The sequence below is a fragment of the Budorcas taxicolor genome, chromosome 2 (genome assembly GCF_023091745.1).
Source record: "Budorcas taxicolor isolate Tak-1 chromosome 2, Takin1.1, whole genome shotgun sequence".
In the NCBI taxonomy this organism is placed as follows: domain Eukaryota; kingdom Metazoa; phylum Chordata; class Mammalia; order Artiodactyla; family Bovidae; genus Budorcas; species Budorcas taxicolor.
In genome coordinates this window covers 180374117-180392251 of record NC_068911.1, presented here as the reverse complement: position 1 = coordinate 180392251, position 18135 = coordinate 180374117, and positions in this window count along the sequence as shown.

The window sequence follows — 18135 nt, the reverse complement described above, 5'->3', positions numbered from 1 at the left end:
CGGGGCCGGGCCGCCGGGCGCTCATGTCTCCGCGGGCGCGGGGCCCACGCGCGGCGCCGGCGCGGACGAGCGGGGAGGGGTCGGGCCCGCGGCTCCCGCCGCCGCCCGGGCGTCCGGATCGCGCCGCCCGCTCGCCTGGCACCGCCCCGCCGCGGTCAGCGCGGCCGAGCCCCGGCGGCCCGCGCACCTGTGGCCGCGCGACGGGGGCGGCGCTGAGCGCGGAGGCGAAGCGCGCGGTGGGGACCCCGGCGCGCGGGGTGAAACCAGGGACGGGCGGCGGGGGCGGGGAGGCTCCAGCGTCCGGCGCGCCAGCCGGGCGCAGCGCAGGGCCGGCAGTGAACCGCTTTGCAGGGAAGAAACGGAGGCGGTCACGGGCCTTGCCCAGGGCTCCTGTGAGCCCGTCAGCCCCTCACCGGGGGTCGATGGGCCAGGCCGGGGATGTAGACGGTGGGGATGGCGAGCCGGTAGGTCAGGGTCAGGGCCTGCGGGCCCCTCGGGCGCCTGAGGGCGGGGGAGCGGGGCCCCTCTAATCACTCACCCTCACCCCTCACATGCCCACCCGTGAGTGCACGTGCGCACAGCTGCACGTGTGAACATATGCTTCACCCACACGCTCACCACCGCACACACCCGCATTCACACACACCCGCATTCACACATACTCGCATTCACACACCCGCATTCACACACACCCGCATTCACACACACCCGCATTCACACACACCCGCATTCACACATACTCGCATTCACACGCACTCACATTCACACACACCCGCATTGACACACACTCGCATTCACACACCCGCATTCACACACACTCACATTCACACGCACCCCATTCACACACACCCGCATTCACACATACTCGCATTCACACACCCGCATTCACACACACCCACATTCACACATACTCGCATTCACACACCCGCATTCACACACACCCACATTCACACATACTCGCATTCACACACCCGCATTCACACACACCCGCATTCACACACACCCGCATTCACACATACTCGCATTCACACACACTCACATTCACACACACCCGCATTGACACACACTCGCATTCACACACCCGCATTCACACACACTCACATTCACACGCACCCCATTCACACACACCCGCATTCACACGCACCCGCATTCACACGCACCCCATTCACACACACCCGCATTCACACACACCCGCATTCACGCGTACTCGCATTCACACACACCCGCATTCACACTCACCTGCATTCACACACACCCTCATTCACACGCACCCCATTCACACGCACCCTCATTCACACGCACCCCATTCACACGCACCCGCATTCACACACACCTGCATTCACACTCACCCGCATTCACACACACCCGCATTTACACTCACCCGCATTCACACACACCCGCATTCACGCGTACTCGCATTCACACACACTCGCATTCACACACACTCGCATTCACACACACCCACATTCACACACACTCACATTCACACGCACTCGCATTCACACACCCGCATTCACACACACCCGCATTCACGCGTACTCGCATTCACACACACCCGCATTCACACGCAGTCGCATTCACACACACTCGCATTCACACACACTCGCATTCACGCGTACTCGCATTCACACACCCGCATTCACACACACCCGCATTCACGCGTACTCGCATTCACACACACCCGCATTCACACGCAGTCGCATTCACACGCAGTCGCATTCACACACACCCGCATTCACACACACTCGCATTCACACGCAGTCGTGCTCAGACACCCCAGCTCCCCAGCCAGTGGCCCAGCATAGCCCTCAGGCACCGAGCGCTCACTTTCGCCTCCTTCCATCTCGCTCCATCCTGACACCTCCGTGTGTGCCACGCAGGCTGGATGGCACGGTGCCCCTTTTACGAGTAAGCAGGCCAGGTTCCCTGGTGCCCGCCCAGCAGGGTGCTGACGGATGAAGGTGGCTGGGGTGGCCGTGTGGTGGGGCTTGGGGCCTCCAGCCAGGCAGGATCCAGGCCTGGTGGCTGCCGGTGTGGGGTGGGCGCTGGGGTGGGCGCTGCCGCCCCTTCTTTCCTCGGGCCTGGCGCCTTCTCCAGAGAAAAGTCCTGGTGGGGAGAGACTCCGGCCAGGGGTGTCCACCGCTGGTGAGAACGTGGGCTCAGCTCACACCTGCTGTGCAACCTGGAATAAGTTGCTTCCCTTCTCTGAGCCTCTCACGGGATTGCTGTAAGGATCCGTGAGATAATGTGTGCAAAATGACTGAGCCGTAGTAGGTACTTAGAGCTAAAAATAGCAGTGATGGTGAACACAGGTGTGCGGCATTTCCTCATGCAGCGGGAATGCTGAGGAAACTCCGTTCAGCGGATGCATGCGAAGCGCCTAGGAGGTGCCAGCGTGCCCACGACAGACGCGCTGGTCCTGGAGCCCAGCGCAGCCCTTGGACTGGGCTGCTCCAGGCCGCCATGCCCTGCCCGCCTCAGACCCCCAGCCCCTCCCCACCAAGCCTGCTCTAGAGGGGAGCTCTGACCTCGCCCGTCCGCCTGCAGCCCGCCCTGCAGCCCAGGGAGGGGAGGCGGGGGGTCCTTTCTCTTCCTCCCAGCACTGGGCACCTGGCTCCGGCTGGAGGGAGGGCTGTGACTCACCCTGACACAGGATGCTGGGTCACAGCCATGGAGGCTCCCCGCTGGCGGCCTGGCCGCTCTGGGGGCAGTGGGGTGCCGGGCTCACGGCGGGGGGCGGGAAGGGTGCCTGGGGAGCCCACGGCACCCCTTCAGCCTGAGACAGAGGCCCATGGGGAGGCTGGGCAGTGTGCCACCCCAGGTCACTTGCTCCCCAGCCAGAGGCAGCCCAGAGTGGGGCTCTGGCCAGCCTGGCCTCAGCGCTCACGCTGCCAGCTCTCCACTGCCTGCTGCCCTCCTTGTCCAGATGGGCGCTCAGAGAGGGGCAGGGGCCTGCCCAAGGCCACACAGCCAGCTGGCGTCCGAGTGAGGACTGGAGCACAGGCCTGCTGCCCGCCAGCCCAGCCCCAGCCCTCGGCTGAGACTGGGCCTCAGGGGGGTGGGCTGCCCCCCGGCATACCCACATTCACCTTCCCAGTCCTTGGAATTCTGCTGAAGCGGACGATTCCCCGACAGCGCCAAGACGTGTGGCTGTCCTTCCCTGGGCCAGGCTGTCCTTTTCCGTCTCAGCCCAGAGCCCATCTGCCTGGTGACTTTCCACCCCCCTCCCCGCCCCCAGCCATGCATGGGGGAGGTGGGCTCCTGGTGGGGGAGGGGCCAGAGGAGAGTGCCGACTGTGCTCTCACGACATGGTTTGGGGGGTCCAGCCAGCACCCCCTCTGTGTGGCCTGCCCCGCTGCTCCTGGTGGACAGTGAACGTCCACCATGCCGAGTGCCTGGCCCCAGGCTGGGCGCTGGAGCGTGGAGAGGAGACGCTGCGGGGTTTGATGGGAGAGAGGTCAAGGTCAACCAGCAGGGGGGTTCGAGATGACTCAGACTCGGTCCCGCCCAGTCCCAGGAGGCGGAACAGCGCAGTGCAGGGAGCCACGTGCATAAGTAACTCTGGTCAGGGTGGCCAGCGGGGCACCCCCACACCAGCCACCGGTGGTCGAGGGAGAGCTGCTTCTGCCAAGGGTCAGAAGGATGGGTGTCAAGGCGAGGGTGGGCCCACAGTGGAAGTTTGAAGGTTAAGAGGGATGTTGGCATGCAGAGATGAAGGAGGGCTCTATGTCCACAAAGACTCGGAGGCAGGGTGCTGACGGGCCCATGGGGACTGGCATCTATGACACCCAGGGTCCAGTGGGGAAGGACGAGACTTTGGACTGGAGGTGCCCACCTCCCAGCCTCAGACATCTTCCTCAACACCGGTTTTCTCAGGAGAGACAGAGCTGGATAAGCGGAAAGAGAACAGAACTGGAAACCAGGCGGACCTGGGTTTACCTCCGGTGCTCAGAATAACGCCTAGTAGACGCTTAGTAAATATTCACTGACTGGAGGTGAGAACCTGAGACTTGTCCGAGGCCACATGTCCGGAAAGTGGTTGCAGCCAGGGCTCTCTGATTTCACCTCTCCTTCATCCAGCAGATACTTCCAGAGACCTACTCTGTGCCCGGCGCTGTGGGGTGGTGATGGAGACACATTCCCTGGAGAGGGAGAACAGATTGGTGGGGGAGGTTGGCATTAAGCTGATAACGGCCCAGGCAAATTGAGACTCAGCGCCCTGGAAGGTTCTAGACAAGAGCTCTTGAGACGGTGGAAGAGGAGGACTTGATCTGGTCTCTCAGGTGGAGGGAGCGTCCAGCGGGGGTGACAGTGATAAGTCCCCAGACGGAAGGTGAGTGGGGCCCAGCCTGGCAGAGACACCGGCGTGGGCGATGGTGTGGAGGGGGGAGGGAGGGCCCAGTGCTCAGGAGGACGAGTGTGTGTTTCCTCCGCGAGCGGGCCTTCAGCTCTCCTCCTGCCACACTCAGTGGGAACGGCCGTGCACCGCTGGCCTCCCTGACCTGAGCTATTTCTGCGTGTGGCTCCCCTTGCCCCGCACCGTTCCCTCCCCGCCAGGCCTGGGTGGCTGGCACGCAGAGGGTGAGCTGGTGGGGCGGCGGAGCTGGCCAGGCCATGGGCCCGGATCCCCAGGTGCTGGGATCTCGTCTTCATCCAAAGGGCTTTGGGAAGCCCCATCCTCCTTCTCCAGCCTCCCTTCCAGTCACCCTTGGGGCGCGGGCCAGGGGCTGTTGAAGCCCAGATGAGGCCCCCAGTACAGCGCCTTATCTCTCCGGAGGCCCAGCCTGACCCGGGCGTCCTGAGGACCAGGGCTGGGGGCCTTTCTGAGACACCTGAGCAAGAAGCGCACAGCTGCCCTCAGATGGTGCCCACTCTGCAGTCCAGCGCCGGGCCCGGGAGCTTCCAGCCAGAGCGAGTGAGCCACACGCCAAGTGAGAGCTCCCCCGCCTCCCTCACGACTGGGTGGGACCGGGAGATGGAAAAAGGTAAGTTCCGCAGGGGGCTCCCAGGTGGCGGAGGCGGCGCTGTGATGGGTGCTGGTGACACGGGTGGGCCGGCCCCGGCCGGGGAGTGACGCGGTTCACTGAGCCCATGTCTAAAGTGCCCAGCCCAGGCCTGGCCTACAGTAGCTGCTTCATCACAGGATCCGTTTCTCAGGGATCCGAGGCTGGTACCCTGACCCTGCCGGCGGGGAGGAGGCCCCCTGCAGGGACGAAGGCTGGTTAAGGGCCCCCTGAGACGCGTCTCCGGGACGGTGTGTGTCATGCGCCGTCCGACCACCAGGGGGCAGCCTGAGACAGCCTCATTCTTCACCGCTGTCATTGGCCTTCCTCCCGAGGCCAATTTACCTGGAAAGCACCGGAGCTTAGCGACTCGGACTCACCCACTGTGTGAGGCTGTGCGTGGTGTGTGCCGCCCGAGGGGGCCCAGCCGAGCAGGAGGACACGGAAACCCTGCCCGTGCTCTGGTCACCAAGCCCTGGGCCCGGGCACGGGCTGGGTCTGCCCTAGTAAGGGACACCTTTTGTTTTTAAATATTTATTTATTTGGCTGTGCTGGGTCCTAGTTGCAGCGTGTGAAGTCTTAGTTGCGGCATGTGGAATGTAGTTCCCTGACCAGGATCGAACCCAGGCCCCCTGCATTGGGAGCACAGAGTCTCAGTCCCTGGAGCACCAGGGAGGTCCCGGGGGGCCTTTTTATTGGCACAAACTTGCTATCTTCCTTCCATGCTTCAGAATACAAGGCTGCATTGACCAGGTTTGCACACAGTCTTCACTTAGGCCAGCAACACTCCTGAGCTCACGTTACCTGGTCCTGATTCCCACTGTACAGATGTGGAAAGGCCTGGGAAGCCAACCAAGGCCAGTTAGGAGCACAGCAGGGCCTGGAACCTGCAGCTGGAGGGACTACCTGCTTTGCCTGGAGGCTTCAGGTGCCAGGGGCTTCCTCTGGAGGTCAGGCCCTGCCTAGGGGTCCCGGAGACCAGGGCTCGGGGCCTTTCAGGGAAGTGAGAGAAAAGGCCGCAGGCGGACCTCAGAGTTTTGCACTCTCAGCTCCAGGCTCGAGATTGGGGGATTCCAGCTAGACTGAGATGACAGGTCGGAGTCCCTTCCAGGCGACCAGGACCAGCAGCACTAGACGGGGGAGGGACAGGGGACACGCCCCCCATCTGATGGAGGAGGAACAGTTACAGCGCGGGGCACTAAGGCGGCAGCAGCCCTGCTCTCGGAAAGCTTCCAGCCGCTGCATAAGCGGGGTGACGTGTCTCCTGCGTCAGGACAGCTGTCCCCCAGCTGTTTCAGGGGCAGTTCTCATGGGCCTCAGAGGCACACCCCCAGTGTGGGAGAGCCCCCTGATTTCAGGGGGCCATTGGTGTGGGCTTGGGGGGCAGTTGGGTATGTTTGCATTAATAACAGCAACAGTGATAATCATGGCAGCTGAGGCCTTCCCGTATGCCAGCTGCTGTACTGAGACCCTCCCAGTCCTGTCCTGTTTAATCCTTCCAGTAACCTTACAAGATGGGCCCGAGCTGTGGCCGTGCTGGGGCAGCCGGGAGACTCCAGGAGTGCCCGTAGGCAAGTCTGCCCCTATTTCCGCCTCTGGATGTTTGCACAAACTGTGCGTTCCCCTCGATTAGTTCATGTCCCCTGTACCCATCCCTCGAGTCTCAGCCGCAGAGGCCTTCCCTGTGTCCCTCCTCATTCATGTCTTCGTCAAATATTGATCAAATCAGCATCAGCAATGTGCTGTCTGCTCAGATAATGGTATACAGTTGAGAGCAGTCAGACAGGTCCCAGCTGTCTTGGAGATTAGAGTAGGTGTCAGCAAACTATGATCCAAGGGCCAAATCCGGCCCTTGGCCATCGTTTTAAAGTAAAGTTTTATGGAAACACATCTGTGTTCATTTGTTTACCTATGGCTTCCCTGCCTGACAACAGCACAGCTGTGTTCTTGCAGCAGAAATCCCATGGCTCTCAAAGCTAAAAATATTCGCTACCTGGCCCTTTGCAGAAAAAGTTTGCCGACACTTGGTTTAGAGTCTGGCAGAGGAGGCAGACATGACCAAGTCACGGGGATGAGCGACAAATCGTGAGTCGTGCGAGGAGGGGCACAGCGAGGGCCAGGAGCTGAGATGCAGGTGCGACGGCCACCGCCTCTTCCCTCCCGCCCCTGATTCTCTGAGCAGTCGGTGGGGGCAGGACGTGCAACGCACTGGCCTGTCTGAAGGGCGGGCCTGGGACTGGAGTCCCCCCCTGCGCTGTGTTTGCGGCAGGGGTGGGGTCCTGCTGAAATGCGCGGTGAGGGCTCCCTGCCTTCTCTCTCACCTCACCAGACCTCAGCCGGTCATGACTGTCCCCCGTCTCCCTGTCCCCTGGGAGGCAGGCAGAGTGGGAAGCAGTGTTGGTTTTACACCCGGGACAACAGAGGCTCATTACGTTTAATGACTTGGCCGAGTCTTGCTGAGGAGCAGGCAGAGTTCTTGATGTCGTGGGAAAGCCTTGGACAGTATTTAGGACCCCAGGGCTCTAGCCCAGGTATCGCTTGGGCAAGCCTGTTCTCCTCTGGGCCTCAGTTTGTTCATCTGTAGCTGAAAAGGTTGGAGAAAGGAGCTGTTCTCTGGATCTGCAGCGGCACGCTGGGGCTCGCCCCGTCTGTCTCCAGGCCTCGGTCTGTCTCTGTAAAGTGGGGAGAGAAATGCTGAGCCCTCCCACGCTCCTGAGGTTGGGCCCCGGCCAGGGAGATCACAGCTCGCGGGAAGAAAGGGCCTCTATAAACCCAGAGGGTTCCTAGGGCGGTGGGGCCTGGCCTGAGCCGCGGGTCCCGGGGCACCGTTCGCTGTGACCGGCAGGGGGCGCTGTGGGCAAGCGGAGGCCGAACTCGCGTGAGCGCGGACCTGCCCCGCGCAGCGCGGACATGGATGAAGGGGGCCCAAGAGACCCCCGACCTCGCGGGGGGGCTGCGGTGGGCACTTGAAGCGAGCGGTGGGCATCGTGGCCGGGCCGGGCAGGGGTAGTGACCCCCCGGGCCGGGGGCCCACGGGAAAGCAGGCCGTCTGGGCTGGACAGCCAGGCGGAGACAGGAGAAGCGTCGGGGCTGTCTGGACCTGAACGGTGGCTCCGCCGCCCGCAGGCAGGTTGCCTCTCCGGGCCTCGTGCTCCTTGCCTGTAAAATGGGAGTGATAGCTGCACCCGCCTCACACAGCCATCGTGAGAACGGAAGGAGCGAGCTGTGGGTGACACCGTAGAGCAGGTCCTGACTCTGGCCAGCTTCTTAAATGTGGCCGTTGTGACCCAATCTGGACAGTTTGCACGTTGACCGGTGAAGCCACGAGGGGTTCGCGTCCACTTAGGAGCAGAGCGGTGAGGACAGGCTGAGGACAGGCCACTTGGAGAGGAAAGAGGCTGCCTGAGGGGGACGGGAGCACAGAGTGGGGAGGAGGGCCGCGGTGAGGCGCAGGAGGATGGGAGGAAAGTGCCCCGTGCGTGCAGCACCCCCAACCTCCGCTCCCTGCTGACTCACCCCCTCCCAGCTCCTTCCCCAGCTGTGTGCTCTTGGACATGTCCTCGGGCCTCTCTGAGCCTCAGTCTCCTCCTCTGTAAAATGGGGTAATAGCTTCTGCATCACAGAGCTGCAGGATTCCTTAAGACAGCCTGGCTCTGGGACCCCAGCTTCCACTGTGACCTCTCCAGTCCCATAAGGGGGTGGGCCTGGCTCTGGCCCCACAATCTCCCAGGTTGTTTGTCTAGAAAACCAGCTAAAGAGGAAAACCACCAACACAAACACAGCCCAGCTGGTCTCTGCAGCCCTGCCCAGCCCTGCCCTGCCCACTCCTGCCTTCGCAGCCCAAGAAGCAGGTGGGGTGAGTCGGGGGAGAAACAGATGCTCTGGGAAAGTGTTTCTTCCCAGTGCAGGGAGTGGCAGTAACCAGGTCAGGGTAGAGCTGACAGAAGGGCCCCCAGGACTCAGCTGACGGGTGAGACACTCCTATTCCAGCCAGGAGGACAGTGGGAAGCAGGTTCAACGTGCAGGTTCCAAGACCCTGCTCCTGTCCTCCCACAAGTCCTGCCACCTGGGTCCTAATTCCCTAGATTCGTGACGACCTCAAGCCCTGGGCGGTCTGACGGAGGAGACCCAGCAAGGCCTGCTGGGAGAGGCAGAAGCTGATCTGGGGAGAGGCTTGTGGTGGCGTGAGAGCGAGTGGCTCTGGGGCAGGGTCTGTCTGAGGACAGAGGGCTCTTCCGGCAGGCTTGGAGGCCCGAGGCAGTGGCAACCATGAGATAAGGAGGTCAGAAATGCAGGGAGGCAGGGGGGAACAGACATGCCGAGGGACAGCAAGTCAATCCTGTTAACAATTAAAGTCCTCAGGATCCTGCACCTCACTGGGTGGTTTCCATACACGTTGACCTTCCGGTCCTCAAAGTTTAGGAGCTTGCCAGGTGGCTCAGTGGTAAAGAATCCACCTGCCGATGTAGGAGACACGGGTTCGATTCCTGGGTCGGGAAGATCTCTTGGAGGAGGGCACGGCAACCCACTCCAGTATTCAGGCCTGGAGAATCCCATGGACAGAGGAGCCTGGTGGGCTACAGTCCGTGGGGCTGCAGAGAGTCAGACACAACTTCGCAACTAAGCAACAACAACTAACCTAGGGAGTGGGGGTTATTTTAAGGACCTGTGCAGCGCTGAGGAAACTCAGACATGAGCGCTGGAATCCTGCACCCCATCTGCCCAGGAGAGCAGGGTGGCCACGCTCCGTGCCAGGAGGAGAAGGCCGGGCCAGCAGGTGAGGATGTGCCGCTGGGGCTTTGTCCAGGGCTGATCCTTCTGGGGACCTGGAGCTTCAGAGTTGAGTGGCTGAGACACTTGCAGGTCTGGAGGAGGGCCAGGATGCAGGTCATGGCTGACCATCACCAGAGTCCGTTCTAATCCTGGAGGGCTGGCGAGGAGGCAGGGGCGTTGTCAGGCTCTGGACACTGAGCCTGAGGAGGGGGAGACATGCCGTGGGGACGATAGCTACGACCCCTACCCCCAAGGAAGCCTCAGCGCCCGGGCAGAAAGCTGTCTCCTCATCCACAGACACCTGCCCTGAACTGAGGAAGACCCTCCCTGGGGCCCGCTCTCCCAGGAACCCCCTGTGCAAACCCTGGTCCTCGGCAGAGTCAGGCCAGGGGGCTCTGCGGTCCATTCTGGAGCATGTGGCCACGTCCCCTCTCCCCGCCACTGGGAGGCTCTGATTCATGGCCAGGCCCTGGGGCCCAGGCTTTGGGTCGGAGAGCCCGGTCCAAATCGGGAGACAGATAAGGGATTGTCGAGGCTGAGGGTCCTGCAGAGGGGGAGGCAGGCGGGGGTCAGGAGTTAGCTCTGCGAGATGCTGGGCTCCCAGGCTTGCAGAACCCCTGGCTGGCGGCTTGTCACACGGTTCTTGGTCCCAAGGTGGCTGGCTCCGTCTGCCCCTGAGGCTGTTTTCAGCTTTCATTTCTCCCTTCCTCCTCAATTCACTTCCGTTTTCAGTTCTGCTTCCAATGTTGCCCTAACCCTCTGTCCCACTGCCCCCCAGGGTCTGCAGACCCGGGTCACCGTAGGCCAGGTCCCTCTAATTGGATCTGAGCCAACGATGCCTCTGGTGCTCAACCCATCAGGGCTGGGTGCCTTCTGGGGGGAGATGGGGGAGACATGGGCTGCACGTGGGGCTGGCGCGGGTCGCAGACCTCTGAGCAGCAGGAGGAAGCTCTGGGAGGCCGGCCCGTGGAAGGGAGCCAGGCCGCGGAGGGGGGCTGGACCGCGGAGTAGGGGCTGGACCGCGGAGGGGGAGCCCGGCACGGAGGGGAGCCGAGCCCCGGAGGGGGCTCGCCTCGCTGGGCGCCAGCTTCTGCGGTGTTAGTGAGGACGCACACTCGGTGCTCACGGCGAGTTTCTCTTATGATCGTGGGAGAGTGGCCTCCCATGACCCTGTTTCACCCCTCACTTCTCACCAGGGCACCCGAGGCTCAGAGAGGGCGTCGCCCGTCCCAGGTCGCCGCGCTCAGCGCCTCAGCGCCGGCGGGAGCACCTCCCCGGGTGGGTCCCGCGGGGCAGGCCTCATTGTGTGCTCCCGGCAGGAAACCGCTGTGCTCCGCAGCACGGCCACAAGAGGAGGGGCGAGCCTCGCTACGTGACCCGCAGCCCTGAGGCTGAGCCAGACCCAGGCCGGACAGCAGCCTGCAGGGGGCAGCTGGGCAGGCGGGGTGGGCCCTGTGGCAGAGGCCTCCCTACCAGGAGGTGGAGATGCACGGAGCTGAGGCCTCACCGCCCTGTCCCCCAAGCCTGCCTGCCAGGAGGCAGCTGGTCAGCTCGTTGCTCCCTGGAAGGGGAGCTGTTTGGGGAGGAGAGGGCCGAGGGTGCCCAGCAGGGCCAGTGTGTGCTTGCACCCCCGGGAGCTTTGCACAGGCCGCCCGCCGGCTCACCAGCTCTGGTTTCCGGGAGCCTGGGGGTCTCCAGAGGGAGGGCTCAGCCCTGGGCAAGGGCCCTGCTGGACTGCCCAGGTGGGACCCAGCGCATGTGAGGGGTGTCCTGGCTACTCATGGGGGACTGCTGCCCCCCTCACTCTGGACGCAGGGCCGGGAGGAGGCCCCAGGCCCAGCTGGCTCGTGGCCTGGCCAGTCACCACAGGGAGGGCGCTGGAGGCCAGCACGTCACCAGGAAGCACAGCAGAGCCCCTGACAGGTTCAGCAGAGGGCGGGAGACCGTCAGATGTGGCTTTTGGAAGGCGCAGACTGGAGGCCGAAGATTGGGCGGTAGCGGGGGTCTGGAAAAGTGGGGCGGGGCCTAGTAGAGGCTGGGTGAGTGGGGATGGATGTGCGGGCACCAGAGTGGGCTCCCTGGGGTCCGCTCCGGCTCCTCCTCCGAGGCTGTGTGCTGATGGAGCCTTAAGTCCCTGCACCTTGCTCTTTGCACATAAAATGAAAGTGAGGTCAGAACTGGGCCAAAACAGAACCCCTCCCCACCTCTCTCTGGATGCCCCAGCATGAGTGCCCCGACCAGAGGACGCCTAGACCAGGGCAACGGGAGCCCAAGGAAGCAGGGAACATGCACAGGATGGAGGCAGGGCTCCGGCCTGGAGTAGAGGGGCTGGGAGGAGGCGGTGTCCCCTGGGGCAAGCACTGAGAAGCCGAGGCCATCCTCCCGAGCAGAACCTCAGCTGGGGGTGGGGGCCTGGGTGCCAGTCCCTGCCACTAGGGAGCCAGCCGTGCAGCTGGGACCCTTTGCTGCGGAAAATGAAAGTCGGGAAGGTGGCTGGAAGGAAACACCTGTCTGGATGGTGAGACCCCCTCCGAGGGGCCAGCTGCAGCCCGGGGCTGCGCTGCGGGTCTCTTCCCCTGCAGCTGCCGCACGTCCAGGCCCCGACCCAAGCCCCCGCCTCCCTCCTCTGCCCTCTGAGAGCAACAGGAGCAGCCACGGGCCTCCCTTCTCCCAGCTCACTGCGTGTCTCCCGGACTCTCTAAGCCCCAGCCTCCCTGACTGTCAAATGGGGCTATAATGACACTTGCCTCAGAGAGCTGACGAGAGGAATAAATGAAACCACGCGTGGCAGATACAAATTGCCTGGCACAGCTGGCTGATGTGAGGCTCACTGGTAAGACCCTGATGCTGGGAAAGATGGAGGGCAAGAGAAGGGGACGACAGAGGAAGAGATGGCTGGATGGCATCACCGACTCGATGGACATGAGTTTGGGTAAACTCCGGGAGTTGGTGACGGACAGGGAGGCCTGGCGTGCTGCAGTCCACGGGGTTGCAAAGAGTCGGACACGACTGAGCAACTGGACAACACCAGTCTGACCGCTGGTGTGACATCATGTGGCCTCACATGGGCCCTGAGACGCAGATACACTTTGCCATCATACAGAAGAGGAAAACTGAGGCTCAGAGAGGTTGAAGTGGTTCGCTGCGCAGTTCTGACCAAGCAGCTCCCAAGCCTGGTTCTTTCCATGGCGATGGCTAGGACGTGGAAGGGAACGGGTGGGTGGGTGGGTGTGGGACGGGGTCCACGTGCCCTCCAGCTGGTGTCAGGAGAGGGGACCGGACTCCCAGTCCCTCCTCCGTCTCTGCTGGACCGTCTCCCCACTGCTGTCAAAGGCCAGCCCTGAGACAGCTCAGGTCAGCAACTGCAAGCGTCTCTGCTGAGCCGGCGCCCCCCTTAGCTATTCCAACTCTCGGGCCTCACTTGCATCTTTCCCGCGTGAGCTGCGGCCTGTTTCCTCCTCACCTGCCTCTGAGCCAGCAGCTGGCAGCTGCCCTTGTAGAGATGCACCCCCCCACCCCAAGTCCACGGGTGGGGAAGAGAGGTCACCAGCTCCCGCCGTGGGATTGCCTTGCCAGCCCAGGGGCGCCTGAGGCACTACCCGCCTCCCCCGATGAGAGGATCTGCAGCTCCTTAGACTCAGAGGAGTTGCCCTCAGCCCATGTCAGAAAGCAGGCGGTATGAGAAAGCAGACACTCAGCTAAGCGGGGGTCCAGAATCCTCCTCCACTGCCACCCCTCCTGACCCAGGCCCAGCAGGGTCAGAGTGCTGGGTGCCTCTCCTGACATACCTGGCCAGGTGAGCAGGCAGCGAAGCCAAGAGCCAGCTCACCAGCTGGGTGTAAACAGCAGCCCAGTGGGAAGCTGGCAGTCACCTCCGCTGCCCTCTGCCCAGCCCCCTCCCCGGAGCCCCGCCCAGGGAGAAGAGGGTGCCCCGACTCGTTAGAGGAGTTCCGTCCCTCACCTGTGCCCGTCCTGGGCGGGGTGGGGGTGAGCGGGGGGGGCTCACGGAGACTCTCTGTGCTCCAGGCCCGCACCTAGCCCACGTCTTCCCTGCGCTGGTGCTGGGAAGGCGCCAGGTTCTCGGGATCCCAGGCCCCCACCTCCACCACCCTGGCCCGCCTGCCTCTGCCACTGGCTCCCCAGGCTCACGGAGCAGGACAAGAGCCGTCTGGGCGCTGGGTCGCACCCTGAAGGGGCCCCCTTGGCCCCCGTCCCCACCAGCTGAGAGCTGTGTCCTTCAGAAGGAGGGGTGCGGCTCCAAGGTTTCCAGGACAAGGAGGAAAACCAGTCTGCACGGACCACTGAGACCCGAGGCCCTGCCTTTGGCACACACTATCTGGGGGACGGGCGTTGCCTCCCCCACCTTAAAAACGGGGACGCTCAGGTGAGACTGGCGGCTGCCTGAGGGACTGGACTCTCTCACTGTCCGTCCCTGTCTTCCCGATGCCTGCCACGCGGCAAGAGCTCAAGCGACCCTTGTGGAGTGAATGAAGGAGGTTCAGAGAAGGCAAGCAGCCTGGCCAAGGGCACACAGCCAGCAGGCCGCTCTTCTGAGGGGCGGCCCCGGCTATTTCAGATCCTCAGCCCAGGCTGTTTCTGAGAACCACCCACCACTGTGGGGCACCACATGGACAGGAGTGCAGGGGCGCCTCCCCAGGTGCCAGAGCCCTGTCAGTGCACGTCCACACCCCACACAGCCCTCAGCGGAGGCCCAGCTGCGGGGGCCAGCTGCGGAGGCCCCATCTATGGAGGGCCCCGTCTGTGGAGACCCCCAGCTGCGGAGGCCCCCATCTGCGGAGGCCCCCGTCTGTGGAGACCCCCATCTACGGAGGCCCCCATCTGCGGAGGCCCCATCTACAGAGGCCCCCAGCTGCGGAGGGCCCCACCTGCGGAGGCCCCCGTCTGTGGAGACCCCCATCTACGGAGGCCCCCATCTGCGGAGGCCCCATCTACGGAGGCCCCCATCTATGGAGGGCCCATCTGTGGAGGCCCCATCTATGGAGGCCCCATCTACGGAGGCCCCCATCTACGGAGGCCCCCATCTACAGAGGCCCCCATCTACGGAGGCCCCCATCTACGGAGGCCCCATCTACGGAGGCCCCCATCTACGGAGGCCCCCATCTATGGAGGCCCCATCTACGGAGGCCCCCATCTATGGAGGCCCCATCTACGGAGGCCCCCATCTACGGAGGCCCCCATCTACAGAGGCCCCCATCTGCAGAGGCCCCATCTATGGAGGCCCCCATCTGCAGAGGCCCCATTTATGGAGGCCCCATCTATGGAGGCCCGCATCTACAGAGGCCCCATCTATGGAGGCCCCCATCTATGGAGGCCCCCATCTACGGAGGCCCCATCTACGGAGGCCCCCATCTACGGAGGCCCCATCTACGGAGGCCCCCATCTATGGAGGCCCCCATCTATGGAGGCCCCATCTATAGAGGCCCCATCTATGGAGGCCCCATCTATGGAGGGCCCCATCTACAGAGGCCCCCATCTATGGAGGCCCCCATCTGCGGAGGCCCCATCTGCGGAAGCCCCCATCTGCCACACCACTGAGGCCCTGCAATGAGCCCTCCATTCTGCCACCTCCAGCAGATACACACGCTTCCTCCGGGACTGGCCTCATGCCCTCCTCTGTCACCACCCTCCTCCACAACTGGGAGAGGGCAGGACGGGGCATGCAGTCTTCCACCCCCACACCCGGCGCCCTCGCAGCCTCCCCAGGCCCCAGTAAGCGATTGGCACCACTGCTCTGCAGAAGGCCGGGGAAGGCGCCTCCGTAGGGCACAGATTTGGGCCCAAGAACAGGCAGCATCCAGACCACGGTGCAGCCAGGTGGAGCGGGTACCTGGGCAGAGCTGGGGCACCTGGGCTGTCTTCAGGGAGACTCCGAGCTTTGGGGTCACCACTCCCACACTGCTGCACCCCATGGCCCAGCCCCAGGAAGCAGCTGAACACGCAGACCGCAGGGGCCAGGCCCTCCTCCTGCTTGGTGAGCCCCAGACCTGCTCAGCAACCAGCTGGCATCTCAGGTCCCCGGGACTCACTCCCCCGAGCAGGCTAAACCTGGAACGCGCCTCTTCTTCTTTCCCACCAACAGAGGGCCAGCAAGGCAGGGGTGGTCAGGAGAGGTGGGGGACCCTGGGAAGAATAGATGGCATGTGCCAGACCGTGCTTGAGACACTCCACACAGATTTTGAGTGAACCTCACAGCCACCCTGGGAGATAGACAGTAGTTAATCTTACGGACCAACCTTCTTCCCATTTACTAGAGGGGTAAACTGAGTCCTTAGAAGAAAAGCTATGGCCAACCTAGACAGCACATTAAAAAGCAGAGACGTTACTTTGCCAACAAAGGTCTGTCTAGTCAAGACTATGGTTTTTCCAGTGGTCATGTATGATGTGAGAGTTGGACCATGAGCACCAAAGAATTGATGCTTTTGAACTGTGGTGTTGGAGAAGACTCTTGAGAGTCCCTTGGACTGCAAGGAGATCCAACCAGTCCATCCTAAAGGAGATCAGTCCTGAATATTCACTGGAAGGACTGATGCTGAAGCTGAAACTCCCAAGACTTTGGCCCCCTGATGCAAAGAGCAGACTCATTAGAAGAGACCCTGATGCTGGGAAAGACTGAAGGCAGAGAAGGGTGTGACAAAGGGTGAGATGGCTGGATGGCATCACGGACTCAATGGACATGAGTCTGAGCAAAATCCGGGAGTTGGTGATGGACAGGGAAGCCTGGCGCGCTGCAGTCCATGGGGTCGCAGAGTCGGCCACGACTGAACTGGACTAAACTGAGACTGCGTCCAGAGAGTGGGGGCTCTCGCCCAAGGCTCCCCCTCCCTGGCATGCAGTAGGCACCCGCTAAGTATTCGTGGGCGGGTGCAGTTGCAAGGAGGAAGGTGATCTGTTTAAGAGCCTGAACAGAGGCAGATTCTGAGCCCAGGCCTGACTCCAGGGGCTCTGGGCTTCTCTCTCACCCGAACCTCCTCCGCAGCCTTGGGACCCACACGCAAGGCACGGCTGGCGTCCATCCAGTTACAGGTCTCCTGTGTGAGGTGGCCTCATTCCCAGGCTCCACGTATTTCGTTTCACGGTTTGAAAGAGAAACACAGCCCCTACAGACATCCGGGAGCAGCCCGGCCCCCCTACCTGGGCCCCCGTGCACTCCCATTAAGCAGAGCAGTTTCACAGATCACCAGCATCAGACAGGGCCCCTCGAGGACCGCGAGGGATCAAGACAAAAATCAAGGCCACTCGACAATCGAGTCTGATGCAGACAAAAGACAAATGCGATCCAAACCGCACAAATGGCCAGACATCCCAGCTGAGTGAGTGACCACTGCTTCTTTGCTAATCACAGCTTGGGCTTCGATTCATCCCTCTTCACTTCCAGATTAAAACCATTAGGGTACCCACCACACAGTCAGCCCCGCTTCCAGATGCATCCAGCCCAGAGTGAACTCCACTCCCTCGAGCCCTTCCCAGAGCTCCTAACAGCAGCCCGGAGCCCTCCCAAGTCCTGCCCAGCTGCTTCTCGCGGAGCCGCCCCTCAGCGTCCACCCTCGTTGCCACAAGCAGTAGCCAACTTTGTTCAGCTGCATTTCTGGGGGTCTTTGCCTGGGAGGCATTGACAAAGGCTTAGAAAAACTGCGCAGGACCTGTTTTGTTCAGCGCATTTTGTGTTTGGCCCTGGAGCTGTGGGCCAGGAAGGTGTCAGCCTCTGATGAAATGTCACGGGGTGGGATGGGGCCCGTCACCCCCATCTGTTCCCAGGAGGCCAAGTTTCAGGCTCTGGAGCTGGAGAACGGTTAACTCCTGCGGTCCCGTCCAGTGCAGCCTGAGTGTGAGCCTTGAGGGCCCGCCACCATGGGGGCGTCTGAGGAGGGGATGGGAGAAGACTCAGGGCACCTGGGTTCAGCTCTTGCCTCTGCCCCCTATTTGCACGTGACCTGAGCCTCGGTTTATCCATCTGGACAATGGGATGGGGTGGGATAAAGGAGTCCCTCCTCAGGTAGGGTCACTTACCCAGCTCCCTGCAATAACCCTTCAGCGGTCAAGACAGCGACCTCCCCTTCGCCCCTTCAGCTCCTGGTTCCTGAGGGTTAACCGACCTTCCCTTCCAGGCTTGGGCCCACATCAAGGGGGACGTGGGGGCAAGAGAGGGGCTGGGGGTCCCGTGTGTCTCCAGTCGCTGCACCCCCAGCTGGACAGAGAGCATCGCTGGAGCTTGCTCTGAAGGCTCAGGCCTCCTCTGCACCCCGTCACCCTGTCACCCTGTCCCTCAGGTTCCCGAGCGCAGGGATCCTGTCCAAGGCAAACAGATGGGAGGATGGAGCCGGAGGTGGCACAGGAAGGG